This window comes from Oncorhynchus mykiss, chromosome 23 (assembly GCF_013265735.2).
Source record: "Oncorhynchus mykiss isolate Arlee chromosome 23, USDA_OmykA_1.1, whole genome shotgun sequence".
Lineage (NCBI taxonomy): Eukaryota > Metazoa > Chordata > Actinopteri > Salmoniformes > Salmonidae > Oncorhynchus > Oncorhynchus mykiss.
In genome coordinates, this window is record NC_048587.1 from 38,022,624 (window position 1) to 38,041,278 (window position 18,655).

Sequence of the window (18,655 nt, forward strand, 5' to 3'; positions counted from 1 at the left end):
CCTAAAAACGTACTTTACGGCCAGTATATATTTTCATTTTACATACGCAATACATAATGAATGAAACTACTCTAAGAAAATACATTGTTTGCCCAATTGTGGTAATATCACTGTTATTTTTGTATTATTATGGATATTATATTATTATTGTCATGTTGTAATGCTTCATCATAATTTGAGTAATATATGTTTGGGAAAAGTACACGTTATTGTATTATTAGAGTGTGGCTTATATATTATTAAATGATCTTTTTGAAAATATTGCTTTCAAATACTTTCAATGTTTTATAAACTAAACGAAAACACTTAAAAAAGTTAACAGAAAACTTACATTCCTTAAAAGATTTTCCATTTTAACTTGAAAATAACTGTCTTTTTTCCACCCTCAAGGGCCCTAAAACACCAAGCCCACCTTATAGAAACTCAATTGACAAACATATCTTTATTCTATAGACTTCAATGCCTCTTTTTTCATCCAGCTGCCAGCCTCTAGGTTGTCTTCGTGTATTAGTGTTTGGAATTCTATGGATGTTTTATGTTGCCGGACTACCGTCTGAGATTTATAAATGTTTGACAAGTATGATATAAACATAGGGGTCCACCCAGGGAGCCTGTAAATCTGCGGTGTTGTGAGAGAGTGCTAGTATTTAGTGGTGCTGGGAGCTTTGAGCAGAGCTCTGCTCTCTCCTGACAGGGAGGATTACAACATCCTATTTGTTGCTGTGTGTGGTGATCTACAGTCACTAGGCACGAAAGAGGCATCCCCCCTATTTTGGAGAATGTATAATAAATATACAGTTTTGACCATACGGTGCCCAAATGTTTTACCATTACATTATTGTTGGATGCATAGTATATATCAGTAACATCAGGGTTTGAGTTACAGTGGTGGGATAGCAGTGCTTGTTGTTGTGCTGTGCTCATCTTTGCTAGCACTAAATCATGAAAGGTACTTGAGCCCTGCCAAGCAGCTGTTGGTAAGCCCCGTTGTGCATGGGGTTGCCATAGAGAAGTGACCGTTTTAAATCAACTAGCTAGGACATCCAAGCTATTAGGAAGATAACTGCCAAGAGGGAGAATATCTAAATGTATTCTGTTTAATCTGTTACACACAAACACTTTGGAGACACAATTCAGTTCAAGACAGTTCTGATTTTCTAACTACTGACAGTGCCCTCCTGTCTTCCGAAATAAAAAGAGAAACACCTCTTATATCAGGGCTATGATTTTTGACATAGTTGCCATTCCAGCTCCCACTTAGCTGAAATGGAAAAAAATAACAAATAGTTAACCATTGAGGAAATAGCCCCTAATAACCACTAACACAACAAGAGCTCGATTGATTGAAACTTAGACATGTTTATGCAGTATACATAAAGTATATTTTTCATGTATTATTTATGCAGTAGCCTAGCGGCAGGTAGCCTAGGAGTTAGAGAGGCGAGCCAGCAACCAGAGGGCTGACAGTTTGAATCCCAGGTCTGACGGGAAAAATCAGGCGCAAACAACCAGAGAGTTGTTGGTATGAAATCCTAGATGGCGTTGCATGCGGTTGTGCCCTTGAGCAAGGCACTTAAAACTCCACAACATCTGCTCCACTGGCACCATAGTAGGCTTTGGCAGCCCACTGCTACAACCTCTCCAACATGTGTGTATGTGTGGCTTTCGGAGGGGTCGGGATAAAGCGGAAGCGAAATATCCTTTGGACCTTCTGTACAATTGGACAAATAAAGTCAGCTTAATCTACTTCTCACACACACAAATTGTATTCTGGAAGCTGGAAGCTTTCACCTGTAAAGTGAGCAGATCAGGGACAAATCAAAGAACAACATATCAGCAGGTGCATACACTCCCCTGACTAATGACAAGTTCTCACGATAGTGGCTCACTTATGAAATGAGAGCAGAGACCTGGGATGACTAGGTCTTACATTCACCCCTGGTCTGACAAATCAGTCCAAGTAGAGCTTCCTGAAGAGTGTGAGAGAACGTGCCACTTTCAGAGAAGTCCTTTGGTTGCCCAGGGATGTTCAGTACACTTGGAAATGTAGGTAACCAAAGGGATTAGGTTAAAGATTAATACGTATTTACACAACTGTATTGACATTCACCGAACACAGGAAATGTACTTTTTCTTCCCTCACCCTCCCCTTTTTATAGCATTTTTTCTCACGTGGCAGAACATTGAGTGACTGTGTTTCACTTAATTAAAAACAGTAACCTGCCTGCCCAGATGTTATGCGCGCTCCATCGAAAAAGAGTGTTGACATTCAATGAATATAAGAGGCCACCTGCTAACTTAACTAAGGATGATTTGCATTCCTGTGGCCTGTTGCCTGGCATGATTACTTCTAGCACTTTACAATCCCATCTACTGTTTAATATAATGGATTCTTTCCAATCCAGCTACACTTCTCCCTCTCTATAACGTATGAGGCTAGGATGAATGAGCTCCTATTTTAAGGAACTCTCAGCAAGTATACAGGCTTCTTAGTGTAAACCCCCCCCGACCACATGAAAGGAAAGGGAAACAGTTGCCACACTGAGGGCAGATTGATACACTGCCCCCTTCCCCTTGGGAGGGCCCCAAGCTGAATTACAGCCTGCAGTGAGTCAGAGGTGCCCTGCCACCCATCACATCAACAATCCTCTACTCTGAGACACACCACAAAACGGCTGCTCTGAAAACAGACATAAAACAACCCATGACAATCCTCTAAAGTTTGTGTAGGGTGTTTTTCTTTCTTTGCCAAAGAATGTTACAATTACGAATCAACCTTCATATTCCTATGGTTTCATGGTCATGGTTAACTTAGATCGTCCTCATTTAGCATGTTATGCCTTTTGAAATAACTCAGACAATGGATAACAGAATATATTGCTGTTTAATTTTCTAAGTTATTCTATAATCTTATTCTGTTTTTTGGAGATGTCAATCAGCTCCTTTATATCTAATGCTTTGTAAGCCAGTAAACAGTAGCGACCCTGCACTGCACACTGTGCTGATGAAATGTCAGTTTTGTGTTTCAGCGCTCTCAGTACGGTCACTCTGTTGATTTAATATATAAAACAGACCCACCAGTACCAGCAGTTGTTCAGGAACATAGTTTCATCTTGTTCAGCAAATGTGTTATACTGAGCAGAGGAAGCTGCTCCTGAGATGGCCCATCCATCACATGGGGATGGTCTGAATTGCTACGTGTTGATTGGGTGGTTCTCTCTGTAACGTTCAAAACATAAGTCACAGAAAGCATGTGGTTCTACGTCAGAACAGATGTATTAGAACACAGAAAAGAAACACTATACAGGGGTTTTTGTAACCTTGTAAGGCGCAAGTAGGGTAGGGACATTTGTTTTGATGTTTCAATTCCCATCCCTCAGTTTCAATGTTGGAATTGAAGACCATTAGGGAGAAGGTAGACTTTTTCCTGTGCATTGTGAATCGTGGAACAGCACAACACCATTACATTGTACTTGTTGAACCCGGTGAAGTGCAGTAGTAACATGACAGGTAATCTCTTGTTTGTGCTATCAGTTCTCATCATAATTTATTATTTTTGCAGATATACAGTATTTTATAACAACATAAGTGTCACCAAATGCCTCAATATGGCTGGCTGAAACATTTCTGAGCTTGCGTAATATCCCCGCTATAGACGGTGGAAGAAGGTGTTATGAAGAACAATACGTGGGAAAGGGGAAAACAACACTGTGTGAAGTTCTGATTCAAATAAAATATCCTTAACCCTAAAAACTGCAACATATTTTGACCCCTAAAAGTTCCAACAGGGCTCATTTTTTTTTACCCCAAATTGGAAATTATGCTCCCTCTACTGTTTTCTGAAGTCCACGATCATATCCTTTGTTTTGTTGACGTTGAGTGAGAGGTTGTTTTCCTGACACCACCCTCCGAGTGCCCTCACCTCCTCCCTGCAGGCTGTTTCGTCGTTGGTAATCAAGCCCACTACTGTTATGTCGTCTGCAAATTTGATAATTGAGTTGGAGGCATGCAAGGCCACGCAGTCATGGGTCATGGGCGGCCCGTCAGGAATTCCAAGACCCAAATGCACAGGGCGGGCTTGAGACCAAGGGCCTCAAGCTTAATGATGAGCTTGGAGGGTACTATGGTGTTGAATGCTGAGCTGTAGTCAATGAACAGCATTCTTACATAGGTTTTCCTCTTGTCCAGATGGGATAGGGCTGTGTGCAGTATGATGGCAATTGCATGGTCTATGGACCTGTTGGGGAGCTATACATATTTAAGTGGGTCTAGGGTGGCAGGTAAGGTGGAGGTGATATGATCCTTGACTAGTCTCTCAAAACACTTCTTGAATGCTACGGGGTGGTAGTCATTTAGTTCAGTTACCTTTGCCTTCTTGGGTACAGGAACTATGGTGGCCATCTTGAAGCATGTGGGGATAGGGAGAGATTGAATATGTCCGTAAACACACCAGCCAGCTGGTCTGCGGATGCTCTGAGGACGCGGCCAGGCATGCCGTCTGTGCTGGCAGCCTTGTGAGGGTTAACACGTTTGAACGTCTTACTCACGTCGGCCACAGAGAAGGAGAGCCCGCAGTCCTTGGTAACAGGCCACGTCAGTGGCACTGTATTATCCTCAAAGCGTGCAAAGAAGGTGTTTAGTTTGTCTGGAAGCAAGACATCGGTGTCCGTGACGTGGCTGGTTTTCTTTTTGTAGTCCGTGATTGCCTGTAGACCCTGCCACATACGTCTCGTGTCTGAGCCATTGAACTGCGACTCCACTTTGTCCCTATACCAACATTTTGCTTGTTTGATTGCCTTGTGGAGGGAATTACTAAAATGTTTGTAATCAGCCATATTCCCAGTCATCTTTCCATGGTTAAATGCAGTGGTTCGCGCTTTCAGTTTTGCGTGGATGCCGCTATCTATCCACGGTTTCTGGTTAGGGTAGGTTTTAATAGTCACAGTGGGTACAACATCTTCAATGCATTTCATTATAAAGTCACTCACCGAATGAGCGTATAAATCGATATTATTCTCTGAGGCTGCCCGGAAAAATTCCCAGTATGCGTGATCAAAACGATATTGAAGCGTGGATTCCGATTGGTCAGACCAGCCATGAATAGTTCTCGTCACGGGCACATCTTGTTTGAGTTTCTGCCTATAGGACGGGAGGAGCAAAATGGAGTCGTGGTCAGATTTGCTGAAGGGAGGGCGGGGGAGGGCCTTGTATGCATTGGGGAAGTTAGAGTAGCTGTGATCCAGTGTATTGACTGCACGAGTGCTATAATCAGTATGCTGATAGAATTTAGGTAGCCTTGTTCTCAAATTTGCTTAGTTAAATCCCCAACTACAATAAATACAGCCTCAGGATATGTGGTTTCCAGTTTGCATAGAGTCCAGTGAAGTTTCTTGGGGCCGTCATGGCTTAAGGGGGGATATACACGGCTGTGACAATAATGGACGAGAATTCTCTTGGGTGGTAATATGGTTGGCATTTGATTGTGAGGAATTCTAGGTCAGGTGAACAAAAGGACTTGAGTTCCTGTATGTTGTTACGATTACACCATGAGTTGTTAATCATGAAGCATACAACCCCGCCCTTCTTCTTCCCTGAGAGATGTTTATTTCTGTCGACGCGATGCATAAAGAATCCCGGTGGCTGTACCGACTCTGACAATATATCCTTAGAGAGCCATGTTTCTGTGAAACAGAGTATGTTACAATCCCTGATGTCTCTCTGGAAAGCAAGCCTTGCCCTCATTTTGTCTACCTTGTCATCTAGAGACTGCACATTGGCGAGTAATATACTCGAAGGCGGTGTGTGGTCTGCACGCCTCCGATGTCTGATCAGGAGGATACTCCGTCTACCTCTTCTGCGGCGACGTTGTTTTTGGATCCCCTTGGGATGCCTGGGAAATTCATGGTCGTAATGATGGTAAGTTGACGTTGCTCTGATATCCAATAGCACTTCTGTACGTAATAACACTTAAGATTTTCTGTGCTGACAATGTAAGAAATAATACATAAAAAAACAAAATACTGCACAGTTTCTTAAGGACTAGAAGTGAGGCGACCCACTCTCTTGGCGCCATCTTGATATCTTTGAGAAAGCTGCGTTAGAAAGGGTTACCTACACATACTGACCAGCTCATATTATAGATGGAAGTGTGGTACATGGCAGACCAATCTGAATTCATATCTCGGCATGTCCAGCCCATCTATTATCTCATCCAATCATGGCTAGCGGGAAGGTTCCAGTCTTTTCCCATGGCTAAACCAACTTGTGTCGTATTTGTATTTACATATGGGATACAAGTTTGTTATTAAGACATATGAAGGTTCACATGTTCCAGAAGGCATTTCTGCCACAAAACAATTTTTTTTGTAATTTTTAAGTTCAAATGCCTCTCCAGTGAAGTAGTGACGTTCAACATACGCCTAGTTTCCTGAAACAAGTCACACTATTCAAAAGTTTCAACACACCTACTATTGTCTACATTATAGAATAATAGTGAAGACATCAAAACTATGAAATAACACATATGGAATTATGTAGTAACCAAAAAAGTGTTAAACAAATCAATATATATTTTACATTCTTTAAAGTAAACACCATTTGCCTTGATGACAGCTTTCCACACTCTTGGCATTCTCTCAACCAGCTTCACCTGGAATGCTTTTCCAACAGTCTTGAAGGATTTCCCACATATGCTGAGCACTTGTTGGCTGCTTTTCCTTCACTCTGCGGTCCAACTCATCCCTAACCATCTCAATTGGATTGTGGTTGGGTGATTGTAGAGGCCAGGTCATCTGATGCATCACTCCATCACTCTCCTTCTTGGTCAAATAGCCCTTACACAGCCTGGAGGTGTATTTTGGGTCATTGTCCTGTTGAAAAACAAATGGTAATCCCACTAAGCACAAACCAGATGGGATGGCGTATTGTTGCAAAATGCTGTGGTAGCCATGCTGGTAAAGTGTGCCTTGAATTCTAAATAAATCACTGACAGTGTCACCAACAAAGCACCCGCACACCATCAGACCTCCTCCTCCATGCTTCACGGTGGGAACTACACATGCGGAGATCATCTGTTCACCTACTCTGCATCTCACAAAGACACAGTGGTTGGAACCAAAAATCTCTGATTTGGACTCATCAGACCAAAGGACAGATTTCCACCGGTCTAATGTCCATTGTTCGGTTTCTTGTCCCAAGCAAGTCTCTTTGTCTTATTGATGTACTTTAGTAGTGGTTTCTTTGCAGAAATTCGACCATGAAGGCCTGATTCCCACAGTCTCCTCTGAACAGTTGATGATTAGATGTGTCTGTTACTGGTAACTCCAATGAATTTATTCTCTGCAGCAGAGGTAACTCTGGGTCTTCCTTTCCTGTGGTGGTCCTCATGAGAGCCAGTTTCATCAAAGCGCTTGATGTTTTTTTGCAACTGCACTTGCGACTGCACACATTTTCCGTATTGACTGACCTTCATGTCTTATAGTAATGATGGACTGTCATTTCTCTTTGCTTGGTCTTTTACCGAATTGGACTATCATCTGTATACAAACCCTACCTTGTGACAAAACAACTGATTGGTTCAAACGCATTAAGAAGGACAGAAATTCCACAATTGATCTTTTAAGAAGACAGGCATACCTGTTAATTGAAATGCATTTGAGTTGACTACCTCATGAAGCTGGCTGAGAGAATGCCAAGAGTGTGCAAAGCTGTCCTTTAGGCAAAGGGTGGCTACTTTGAAGAATCTCATATATAAAATATATTTAGATTTAAAAAAAACTTGTTTGGCTACTACATGATTCTGTTTGTGTTATATCATAGTTTGATGTCTTCAATATTATTATAGAAAATAGTAAAAATAAAGAAAAAACCTTGAATGAGTAGGTGTGTCCAAACTTTTGACTGGTACTCTACATGCTGTATATATATACAAAAAAAAGTGCACATTTATAGTCACATTTTATGCATTTCTGTGATACTCAGAAGCTGAGAAATTGACGTTTAAACTAATCTGACATGGTGGCCACAAATTTGGACGATATTGGCGATATGGTCGCAGGTGCCATTAGACTTTTAGCTCTAACTTGGGAACCCTGTGGACTATCAATTCAGTTCCAATTGCATCTGAAAGACAATACTCTCTACTTGGTCAAAATACATTGGGTGGAGGCTAAATAAGTATTTTAATTTTTGTGTAATTTTTGTGTTGTAGTAGCTGCCATGCCCCCAGAGGCAAATCTTGGATGGCTCCATATCTATATCTTCGTCCTGTCGTGTCCTGTGTATATATCTTTATATATATTTTTTTAAATATATTTTTTCTTCCCATATCTTTTTTCATATTTTTCTTAACCCCAACTTTAACATGCCTCACCCAATGTGGTATGGATCTTCTTTTTTCTATACTTTAGAACCGGAGCCCCCAACAGAAGCTAGCCAATCTAACTAGCTTCTAGCTAGTAATCAGCTAGCCACTGATTGCGGTCATCAGCTAACCTTTAGCCAGGACAACTCCTCCCAGTCTGTACAGCGTGTTTCAATCCAGAGTTTATTCAGGTTCAGAGCTTAATCCAGAGATTCATTTTTCTCCATATCACCGGATTCCTACCGCAAGCTCTGAACCTCTTCACCTGGACCATCGCAGCTAGCTAGCTGCTATCCGATTGTCTTCTCCTGGCTAACGTCTCTGTCCCGAAGCAATCACCAATTAGCCTGGAGCTAGCCTATGCTAGGCCCATCTCCCTGCTAGCTGAAGAGGTCCATCAGCCACTCCTTAGGCTACAATACCTATTTTGCCAATTAGCGTGGACCCCTTTTATTGCCGATACAGAGCCCCGTCGATCCATCACGACTGGACTACTGACGTAATCGATAAACCGTTAAAGCCTTGGTTTCATGCATGTTAACATTAGAAGCCTCCTCCCTAAGTTTGTTTAATTCACTGCTTTAGCACACTCTGCCAACCCGGATGTCCTAGCTGTGTCTGAATCCTGGCTTAGGAAGGCCACCAAAAACCCTGACATTTCTATCCCTAACTATAACATTTTCCGACAAGATAGAACTGCCAAAGGGGGCGGAGTTGCAATCTACTGCAGAGATAGCCTGCAGAGTTCTGTCTTTACAATCCAGGTCTGTGCCCAAACCATTTGAGCTTCTACTTTTAAAAATCCACCTTTCCAGAAAAACGTCTCTCACCGTTTCCGCATGCTATAGACCACCCTCTGCCCCCAGCTGTGCCCTGGACACCATATGTGAATTGATTGCCCCCCATCTATCTCCAGAGCTCGTGCTGTTAGGTGACCTAAACTGGGACATGCTTAACACCCCAGCCATCCTACAATCTAAGCTTGATGTCCTCAATCTCACAAAAATGATCAATAAACCTACCAGGTACAACCCCTAATCCGTAAACACAGGCACCCTCATAGATATCATCCTGACCAACCTGCCCTCCAAATACACCTCTGCTGTCTTCAACCAGGATCTCAGCGATCACTGCCTCATTGCTTGGTTCCGTAATGGGTCTGCGGTCAAACAACTAAGCCTCATCACTGTCAAACGCTCCCTAAAACACTTCAGCGATCAGGCCTTTTTAATCAACCTGGCCTGGGTATCATAGAAGGATATTGACCTCATTCTGTCAGTAGAATGTGCCTGGTTATTCTTTAAAAGTGCTTTCCTCACAATCTTAAATAAGCATGCCCCGTTCAAAAATGTTTGAACCAGGAACAGATAAAGTCCTTGGTTAACTCCAGACCTGACTGCCCTTGACAGCACAAAAACAACCTGTGGCGTACGGCATTAGCATCAAATAGCCACCGCGATATGCAACTTTTCAGGGAAGTTAGGAACAAATATACACAGGCAGTTAGGAAAGCAAAGGCTAGCTTTTTCAAACAGAAATGTGCATCCTGCAGCACAAACTCCAAAAAGTTCTGGGACACTGTAAAGTCCATGGAGAATAAGCGCACCTCCTCCCAGCTGCCCACTGCACTGAGGCTAGGAAACACTGTCACCACAGATAAATCTACGATGATCGAGATTTTGAACAAGCATTTTTCTACAGCTGGCCATGCTTACCACTTGGCCACCCCTACTCTGGTCAACAGCCCTGCACCCCCCTCAGCAACATGCCCACGCTCCCCCATTTCTCCTTCACCCAAATCCAGACAACTGATGTTCTGAAAGAGCTGCAAAATCTGGACCCCTACAAATCAGCAGACAATCCCCTCTCTTTTTAAAATGATCAGCCAAAATTGTTGCAAACCCTATTACTAGCCTGTTCAACCTCTCTTTCGTATCATCTGAGATCCCCAAAAATTGGAAAGCTGCCGCAGTCTTCCCCCTCTTCAAAGGGGGAGAAACTCTTGACCCAAACTGCTACAGACCTATATCTATCCTACCCTGCCTTTCTAAGGTCTTCGAAAGCCAAGTCAATAAACAGATCACTGACCATTTCGAATCCCACCGTACCTTCTCCACTATGCAATCTGGTTTCCGAGCTGGTCATGGGTGCACCTCAGCCACGCTCATGGTCCTAAACGATATCATAACCACCATCGACCTGGCCAAGGCTTTTGACTTGGTCAATCACTGCATTCTTTATTTTATTTATTTATTTATTTTGAATTTTTACCCCTTTTTCTCCCCAATTTTGTGGTATCCAATTGTTGTAGTAGCTACTATCTTGTCTCATCGCTACAACTCCCGTAAGGGCTCGGGAGAGACGAAGGTTGAAAGTCATGCGTCCTCCGATACAACCAGCCGCACTGCTTCTTAACACAGCGCGCATCCAACCCGGAAGCCAGCCGCACCAAGGCTACACCGTGCACCTGGCAACCTTGTTTAGCGCGCACTGCGCCTGGCCCGCCACAGGAGTCGCTGGTGAGTCAAGGACATCCCCACCGACCAAGCCCTCCCTAACCCAGACGACGCTAGGCCAATTGTGCGTTGCCCCACGGACCTCCCGGTCGCGGCCGGTTACGACAGAGCCTGGGTGCGAACCCAGGGACTCTGATGGCACAGCTGGCGCTGCAGTAGAGCGGCCTTAACCACTGCACCACCCGGGAGGCCAATCACTGCATTCTTATCGGCAGACTCAACTGCCTTGGTTTCTCAAATGATTGCCTCGCCTGGTTCACCAACTACTTCTCAGACAGAGTTCAGTGTGGCAAATCGGAGGGCCTGTGGTCCGGACCTCTGGCAGTCTCTATGGGGGTGCCACAGGATTCAATTCTCGGGCCGACTCTTTTCTCTGTATACATCAATGATGTCACTCTTGCTGCTGGTGATACTCTGATCCACCTCTACACAGACGACACCATTCTGTATACGTCTGGCCATTCTTTGGACACTGTGTTAACTAACCTCCAGATGAGCTTCAATGCCATGCAACTCTCCTTCCGTGGCCTCCAACTGCTCTTAAATACAAGTAAAATTAAATGCATGCTCTTCAACCGATTGCTGCCCGCACCTGCCCGCACATCCAGCATCACTACTCTGGACGGTTCTGACTTAGAAAATGTGGACAACTACAAATACCTAGGTGTCTGGTTAGACTGTAAACTCTCCTTCCAGACTCACATTAAAAACCTATTTGAGCTAGGGGGCAGTATTTGGAAGTTTGGATGACTGACGTGCCCAAAGTAAACTGCCTGTTACTCAAGCAAAGAAATTAGAATATGCATATAATTGGTAACATTGGATAGAAAACACTCTAAAGTTTCTAAAACTGTTACAATAATGTCTGTGAGTGTAACAGAACTGAACGACCAATTTTGTGTGTAGCTAGGACCCTTGGGATTGCAAACAGAGGAAGATCTTCAAAGGTAAGTGATTTATTTTATCACTATTTCTGATTTTTGTGACGCCTCTGCAGATTTGAAAAATGTTTTTAATGCTGGTGTATGCGGGGGCGCTGTCCTCAGACAATCAAATGCTATGCTTTCGCTGTAAAGCCTATTGTAAATTGAACAAAGCGGTTATTTTGCCACTATGGCCTTTTTATTGCCTTACCTTCCTTATCTTACCTCATTTGCACACACTGTTTATGCCGTGTGTATCTCTGTTTCGTTGTTTGTGTTGCACTGCTTTGCTTTATCGTGGCCAGGTCGCAGTTGTAAATGAGAACTTGTTCTCAACTAGCCTACCTGGTTAAATAAAGGTGAAATAAAAAATATAGATATTTTCAGGTTATGTACATCTACCTCTGTGCCAAATGTAGTGCTTTTATCACAAAGTCTACTATTGAGTCTACATTTTCAGCTTAGCTACGCACTAGAAAACATATTTGTTAATTCCTCCATATTAACACAGGAATCATAGTAAATTGTATTTTCTTGTCAGTAACTAGTTGCTTGACAAAGTCCCAAAATTACTGAGGGATAAAAAAAGGTTAAAAAATGATGACATTTTTGACCATTTGGGTTCAAAATGTACCCCTGTTGGCGCTTTTAGGGTTAACATTGGTTTCTCAGTGATCTAATGAATACATGTAAATGAATTGCCACAAAACAACAGCCATTGTACATTATGTTGGGTAATTCCCACTTCTGTTTCCCTTCGGTAAACTACAGGATTTTTTTATATTTTTCTTTGCCTCACAGTTTATTTTCAAAGTGTCAGCTTGCACTCTGTCCACAAGGCTGGTGAAATTGTATCTAATAACAATGTTTTGCAGTTTACTTTAGTCATCGGTCCACATATGGTTCTCCATATTTGTCTTCTGTGGGTGGGCTGGAACTTCCATTATAGCTCAATCAGTGTCTCTTGAAAAGCACGTACATCTGGGTCAGATTTTTTACATGTTGTTGGGTATGACAAGGCAAGAAATACAAGGAATGTCTCCTAATATGTCTAGATGTATGTGTGTTTGTGTGCACATTTGTTTCCTGAACTATAAAAATGGGGTGTTGTTGCAAAAACCTTCATGTGACCTGAAATGTCTTCTGCAATCATTATAAAATGAAGCACCTGTGCCTTGGTAATGTTTGCCCTGTGACTTTGACTTTCATCTTCAGCCATCCTTTCATGGGAAGCAAGCTTTTTCCCAATGTAAACTTGTGTCTTGTTACAAATTTAGGACAAATTCAAGGTTCCCCTCTATCGCTACAAACATAAATTGAGGATTACATCAACCCTATGTGAATTTCCTTCTTTCATATCAATCAGCCTATACTGTTTAAAGATCAGTGGATAACATCTCGCTATCAGTCTTAAACAACAGTTTTCCAATCATTTATTCTTGAGACTTGCTTACCAAATCATGGCATATTTCCCCATTTTATATTTTCCTGTCACATTTTATGTTTACTTTGTTTTGTAATGATAGGAGATTTCGCGATTTACTTTCAGTTATGGAATGCTGTGTTTTGTTATGCTTTTCATCCAAATAAAAATAAACTATTGTTGAGACTAGTACAGGAAGCATGCCATGAAAATGTATGTACAATGCTGTAAAGATGTTAAAGACTGCTGTTTCATTGAAAGTGTGACTGGTTTAATAAAATCATTTTCTTAAATAAATACATTCTCGTAAACCTGCCGTTCAAATGAAAGTCCGACATTGAGGCTTTTAATGGGAACATTGAATAATTTGAAATATAAAAGTGCTACTCTCAATCTATAATGTTATCAGAGGCAGGGTGGTCAGTGCATGTCTCAAGTCAAACTGGCTAGCTTCTGGATCCTCTCACTTGTTCCTGTATTCCAACATGAATCAGTCAGAGCTTCTGACCACATCATGGGCACTTGGGAAGAGAATGCGTGCTTTCTTCTTACTGTACAAGGCTATAGGACTGCTACTGTACCTCACAATCAGCCATTGTCATAAGCCTGCAGTCAAGAGGGCTTTTAAACAGTATGCATGTTCTCCAATACTACCCCAGGACAGAACAACATGACCATTAGCTATGTGTTTTACAGTGGAGAATTCCCTAGAAGGAAAAAGATAGTAAGGAGGGAAAAGGGCTAAATCTGCTATACAGTATATTAACCATCTTCTTCTGAAATGGTTCAAAACGAGGTCAGACATTGAAACCCTGTATCAATCAAACTGATTTATCATCAAGACTCAAAAGCGGAAGTTGGATCTCCTTCCAGAGTCCATCAGAAGTCAAACACACCTGGCTTTAGGACCCAAGTGAAATAAAAAAAAACACTATTGCAATGACGGTAGGATGTCATTTTAAATAAGAATTTGTTCTTAACTGACTTGCCTAGTTAAATAAAAGTAAAATGTAAAAAAATACAACAAATTAAAATATCCAGAAGTAACTTCCTTGACAACAGAAACCTGATGATCAAGAGTATTCCAAAATGATGTGTATTGAAACAGAATTTGTTGTTTCAGTCTTTGGATAAAATAAGAAAATATAATTTCCTTAGTCAATCTTCATCACTGTTGCGGTAGCCAAGACACATATTTCATCAAAATGTGTCGAGTTGTGTAAGACAGATAGGTGGAGTAAAATGAATTTACCATGCAAGGGAATGATAGCAGGAGTTCTAGCTTCTGTCTGTTGTTCTGGGCACAAGGAATAATACTGTTGCATTGGATACAAAATACGTTGTGCATTGGGGTCCTCATCAATCAGATCATTTTCTTGTGAAGTTCTGAAGGTCAGTAAAATGCATTAAACCTCACCAGAAGAGATGAGTTATGCTCTCCACTGTCTTTTCATCCTCTCACAACACCCGAGGAAGATATGTTTGCTTTGGAAAAAGAGATTCAAGTCACTTAGAAAGTAAATAGAGATATCAACAGCTGTCATTTAACTCTATTCATTTTTGTTCAGCTTCTTGTCAAGAATGCTATGAAATATATTTTTTTCCATCACAGAGATGGGACAGTTTGAGAGATCATCATTTATAACCCAAGTGGACCCTCTACTGTACAATTAACCAATCTGCACAATACAGCCTAAACTGCATTAAAACATCTGCCCAGTTACATCAATGTCAAACCTGTTGTTACCTACAGTAGTGTTCTATTTAATAGCCAGCCAGCAGTTTTCTCAGGAATCAAATCGACCATGATGTAGAACTCTTACAGCCAATCCATAATGTTTAAGCAAAAAATGTACTTTTCATCGTAATTCTGATTCCAAGCTTTAATGATGCAACGCACAGTAAGCTATTCTGCATTCCCACCTGCTGAACAATACTTTAACAATCAACATTTTGCTGCTTTGTACATAGAGCTGTCATAGAGGCCATGTCAAGCGGTCGAGGGGCCTCGAAGCCAACTACGGCTTAGTGGAATGAGCATCCAAATCTGTTGAGAAATTACTTTGTAAAGTTGAATGTCCTACGTGACCCTCTTAGCCCTGCACTTGATGGTCATTTGGGGACAGTGGCCCCAATGCACAGGTCAGTGACTTTTGTAACCAAAAACCAAGGGGTGCTAGGCAATGTGACTACTGCAAAGTAATCTTTAACACACATGCTGTCTCTGAGGGAAGCTGTGGAAAGTTGGCCCCGGCCAGTCGACCTTCCTGAAGGAACTGTATAAGGTAACCCGCTGTTTTTATAAAGGCTTTTACGTTTGCAAAAAATAATATTTCCCTGAGGTCATTTTTTTCTCTCTTTTACACACAGTTGAGTTGGGTAGAATGTGAAATAGTTAAGAACCATTCTGTTTTTTTAATGCATTCTCAAGTGTTCTGACAAATGTATCACAGATCTATTTATTTTAATCACATTGTATCTATTCAGCATATCTGATGCCGACTACATACACATCTCAATCCATCCATTCTGACCAGATTTAGCTGACACATACCTTTGCAACCAGATAATCACTGGGAAGCTAATTTAGTGCTAACTTTCCATGGTTGAACAGTACATTTATAAAGCTTTCCTGCTGCCCATAAATAACGGACATTGTTGAAACTTATTCTAGCATTCACAGTTGAAGAATGAACAAGGCTCTTCTGTTGCAACCAGTGTTTTTAAGCAATTCAATCAAATCCGAGGTTTAGAATTGAAGACGGGTGGAGGGATGAAAATTGATTTAATCTGGATCCTGTTTTCTTTCTTCCATTTTGTTTTCAGTATACTGAGAGCTCAAAACCCTTTCATGCCATGTGAAAAACCTGCTCCATATAAAGTGTATTTTTCCACATCTGTTTCTTTCTGAAGATAAAAAGATATACTCTCAATTTCTCATAAGCAACATTTTCCAGATAAGATGGGTATTTAACAGGATAACTGTTGGCATTTGCCATTGAGTTTTTATTTTTGATATCTAAATTTGTTCATCATCTGTTTGTTCTCCAAGAGTTTAATGCTTAAAATATATTGTGCATAAGAGATGCACAAAGGAATGCAGATGCATCTTTTTCCTGTTAGGATATTGTGTTATAGCCCATGCTATGCTGAGTGGTTGCATAAGTGTAGGCCTACCACTTGTTAATTAAGAAAAGTCATCATGTTTTGTGAGATTCATTTATTTCGTTTTGTGTACACTTCTTGGCAGTAAATGATCTTTATTTTGGCACCCAAGTTGAGAAACATTGATCAATTAAAGCATTTGGAAAGGAGGAGTCCTTTCAGACCATACATATGCCTGAATATTCAAGATGTGCATTAGTTGTATCATCAGTTACTCTTCAGTGTGTGAGGTGATACAAATATATATAATTTAGCCCTAATAGATGAATACTGTGCCTTATCTTTTATGGTAAGAGGTGTATTTGGGATTTCTGTATAGGACTTGCATTTAAACTGGAGATTGATCCTCTACACACAAGGGAATTACCAGTAAAACAGTGCAGAAATGTTTTGACATACTGCCAATGTGCTTATGTGCTCTTAACAGACATATCCATTGATTCATTTATATATATACTTGCTATGAAAGCATTGTTGAAACATGTGTAATTAGATTGAGATTTAAATTAACTTTCCAATAGATCTGAAGAATGTCTCATTTTCCTTCTTAACATGAATTATTAAAAGCTATTTAAAAAAGAAGAAAAAAGCTATCTTAATATCCTTTTGATATGCATCTTGAACATAAAACATCCTCACTCACCTGCACTGCATTGCTTTCAATGAGCAGGGATTCCCCTAAGGGGCCTTTCCCCCCTTTAAAAGTTACCCTTAGCAGCTGGCATTTGTCAAGATGAGCCTACATTTTTGTTCTTTTAGCTGCACAGCTCTCATGTAAGGGAAACATTAAATGCCCAGTTAGGGACATTGAACTTAAGTAGTTTACTCCAGCTGTCAGAGATTCAGCTCCAGCCTTTTGAAATTGTACCCTGTAGAGGCAATTCTTATTCGTCCAAGCCCCAGATAATAACATTGTACTATAGAGTAGAATTGAAAACTTGCTTTGGCAATAACACATTGCTGTGGGAATTCTTTACAATTTAATGCATTTATCTAAAATGGAGTAGTAATGCAGGTATACATTATAATGATACTGTACCTTCAAAAGTATTGTATGTTACAAAGTGGGATTAAGCTGGATTTAATTGTCTTTTTTTGTCAGAAATCTACACAAAATACTCTCTAATGTCAAAATGGAAGAATTTGCCAATTTCTTTTAAAATAGAAAATGAAACAATGTATCTGTATCTTGATTAGATAAGTATTAAAATCCCTGAGTCAATACATGTTAGAATCACCTTTGGCAGTGATTACAGCTGTGAGTCTTTCTGGGTAAATCTCTAAGAGCTTTGCACACCTGGATTGTACAATATTGGACCATTATTATTTAAAAAATCCTTCAAGCTCTGTCATGTTTGTTGTTGATCATTGCAAGACAACCATTTTCAAGTCTCGCCATATATTTCCAAGCTGATTTAAGGCAAAACTGCAGCTAGGTCACTCCGGAACATTCACTGTCATCTTGGTAAGCAACTCCTTGTGTTTAAAGTTATTGTCCTGTTGAAAGGTGAATTTGTCTTCCAGTGTCTGTTGGAAAGCAGACTGAACCAGGTTTTCCTCTAGGATTTTACCTGTGCTTACAACCTGATCTCAGAGCATTTCATATTATTCGGTACCTAAATCGTTTGTGTTCCATTTTATATGATATGTTCGTTTTGTATTGTATGTATTAATGTGTGGATGTCCATCACGCATTTCGTATGATGTGTTACGAATTTGCAAAATGTATGATATGAATTCTAGTTCTAGTTAGGTGGCTAGGTGGCCAACGTTAGCTAGCTGGCTAAAATTAGCTAGGTTAGGGGTTAGGGTTAGGGGTTAGGGTTATGTTTAGGGTTAGGTTAAAGGGTTAAGGTTAGGGTTAGGGGAAGGCTTAGCTAAAAGGGTTAATGTTAGGGTTAGGGGAAGGGTTAGGTTAAAGTGTTAAGGTTAGGGTTAGGGGAAGGCTTAGCTAAAAGGGTTACGGTTAGGGTTAGGGGAATAGTTAGCTAACATGCTAAGTAGTTGCAAAGTAGCTAAAAAGTAGTACGTTTTTGAAAATATGCTAATTAGCTAAAATGCTAAAGTGGTCCATGATGAGATTCAAACTCGCAACCTTTGGGTTGCTAGACGTTTGTGTTAAACGCTCACCCATCGACACAGACCAACAACCCTATTTTCATTTTTGCCTTAAGTAACCATCTGTCTTATCTAACCATACCAAACATAACATATCATAATCATTTCTGTGTCCCGGATCTACATTTAAGTCTAGTCTATGAGACCA

General features: G+C 40.8%; 1 protein-coding gene across 6 annotated transcripts in view; it reads left to right on the forward strand.

The window, feature by feature from the left end:
* The first annotated feature begins 15,383 nt into the window (after positions 1-15,383).
* The window catches only part of LOC110502696 (3-hydroxy-3-methylglutaryl-CoA lyase, cytoplasmic), a 29,477-nt gene continuing 26,205 nt past the window's right edge, over positions 15,384-18,655 (forward strand). For 2 of the 6 annotated variants that reach the window (XM_021580934.2, XM_021580936.2), the window contains exon 1: positions 15,422-15,509. The gene's annotated coding sequence lies outside the window, so the exon portion shown is untranslated. Of the gene's footprint in view, positions 15,510-18,655 lie in introns of all 6 variants that reach the window. The other 4 variants (XM_021580933.2, XM_021580927.2, XM_021580931.2 and 1 more) reach the window with 4 other exon arrangements.